The sequence below is a fragment of the Austrofundulus limnaeus genome, unplaced genomic scaffold (assembly GCF_001266775.1).
Source record: "Austrofundulus limnaeus strain Quisiro unplaced genomic scaffold, Austrofundulus_limnaeus-1.0 Scaffold37, whole genome shotgun sequence".
Classification (NCBI taxonomy): Eukaryota; Metazoa; Chordata; class Actinopteri; order Cyprinodontiformes; family Rivulidae; genus Austrofundulus; species Austrofundulus limnaeus.
In genome coordinates, this window is record NW_013952439.1 from 1,357,482 (window position 1) to 1,359,702 (window position 2,221).

General features: G+C 40.5%; 1 pseudogene; it reads right to left on the reverse strand.

The window, feature by feature from the left end:
- Positions 1-1,706: 1,706 nt before the first annotated feature.
- Positions 1,707-2,215, reverse strand: LOC106516322 (Down syndrome cell adhesion molecule-like protein 1 pseudogene; annotated as a pseudogene).
- Positions 2,216-2,221: the final 6 nt, after the last annotated feature.

A 2,221-nucleotide genomic window follows, 5' to 3' on the forward strand; every position in this document is an offset into this window, starting at 1 on the left:
GAATAAAATTTTATTTTAATTCCTGCTCCAGTAAAGTGCATTTGATATCAATTTTAAATAAGCAATAAAAAGTTTAAATCCTGTATTAAAATAGTCCAGAAAATTAAAGACACCCATTTTTTGCCTTTAAGAGTTTCTATTATCTAAATTTAGGCCTAATTTAGCTTTTATTTTTGCTCTTTTCTGGCTAAAGTATCGACCAACAGGCTAACTTCCGGGTTCAGGTCCCACAGCAAATAAACAAACAAACATTATCCCACACACAAAAAAGTGAAAAACCAACCAGTGCAACCGCGTGACGTGTCCTCCCTCCTCTCCTCCACGCGCCCGCGCTGGCACACACGCGCGCGCGAGGGTCCAGGTGCGCCATTAGTGAGGAACATCACTGGGCAAGTCTCTAATCTGCGCTCGCGCCCCCAGGACTTCCTCATTTTTGGCAAAAAAATTTGCGTATTTTAATACGAAGCTACGGATCCCCGCGAGGCTCCGAAATCACATTTTATACAACTCTAGATTAATAAAATGATATACATCAACATAGACACACATACAGCACCTGCTGGTTAATTAAAAATAATTAGTATTATTAAATAAACCAGAAAATTGCTTTAGTGGACATAATGGCCTGTTCTGAATTACCCCCAAAATAAAGGAAATAAAAGGCCACATTCCTGCTTCATGCCAGGCTTTTACTAAAAAATAAGAATGTTTTTTTTTTATTCATATAAAAAATGTCATGAAACACAAAGGCTTATAAACACTCGTGTTCAGAGTTGAATTTCTCTCATTTTCGCTGCAGATTTGTTTGGGATTATTATAATGCACGGAGGAGGGGGGGAACACAGATCAACTTTGCAATAGGGTCAGAAGGATTTGATGCTTCCTGAACAAGTCACAAATGAATTAATTCAAACAAACGAACCACTTTTAATTTGTTGCATTTATATGGTAAAAAGGAGAATTTAAAAAGAGCAAATCAATTAAATAATGAGGACAAATCAGCTCTAATTATGGCCTTTTAGTGGGTGTAGACCTATTAAACTAATAAGGCCGTTGTGGGAAAAAGGGGGCCTTTTATTTACTATAAAATTGCAACAATTTGTCTTTAAAAATAAAAAAAGACTTAAAATATGCTTAAATTAGGAGCATCTCTGTGGAAACAGCTGCAATCAGCACGAGCTATATGATGACAGCAATGGATCAAAAATGACAAATAAAACGATCAGAACTTTAGGAGTGAGCTGAATTTGTTCCAGAAATGACAGCAAGTCATCTTTTGTTTTGAATTAATTGCAGAGTGTTTTTAATTGACGCCTCACTCCCTCCTTCTGTTTGCACCTCATTCTTCCCCCCATTCAGCCATTTTACATATTCATAACAGGAGTTGGTAATGCGAAAACAATCTCAGCTCCATCTGAGGCATGAAGGTGCGTAAAAACCAGCCAGAAAAAAAAAATAACAACGATAAACACTTTAAACCTCTTTGACTAAAACAAAAACCAAAGGAGGAAAAGAAAAAACAGATTTTAATTTAAAGAATCGTTTTGAATCCTGGTCAGGTTTTCAGTCAGACATCAAAGCATCCGYTATGGAGGCTCCACCATCCCAAAAAAATACCTAAATAACGAATCAATTCCACTTTTAATTAAACAAAATCTAAAATATATTTCCATAAAATGCATTTTTAATTTTTTTTAATGTCTTACCTTCTTGGAGAGAGTACAGCAGGAGTAAAGTTACAAGCCACATGCCATAAAGAGCAGGTGTATTTTTCAGGAATTGTTGGCAATCCTGGGACGTGTGAGGCGCGTGGTTCTGGTCCAGGCGGCGCGCGGGTCTCCGTGCTGGACTGGCGACTGTGCTCCCGGGAGGTCTTTCCAGCCCTGCTGCCCCGCTAAGCATGGAAGGGGGAAAACGAGAGGCTCCTCAGCCCCGCCCAAGCCTCCTCCTCCTCCTCTTCCTCCTCCTCTCTCCACAACGCTACCGCGCAGACAAACCCATTAAAACATAAATCCAAAATCACACCCAACGGAGGAACATGAGACCAAAATTCAAGTGTTTGCCCCCCTTTTTTTTAAAGACCTTCGCTGTTTGGTTTCTGTGTCCAAACTGTGCAGCTGTGCGCAGCGCAGACCGAGCTGTTGGCACCTTGGAGAGCGCGCACCCACCTGTGCGCCCCCGGATCACCACGTTTCTCTGCGCAACACGGACGGACAGGAAA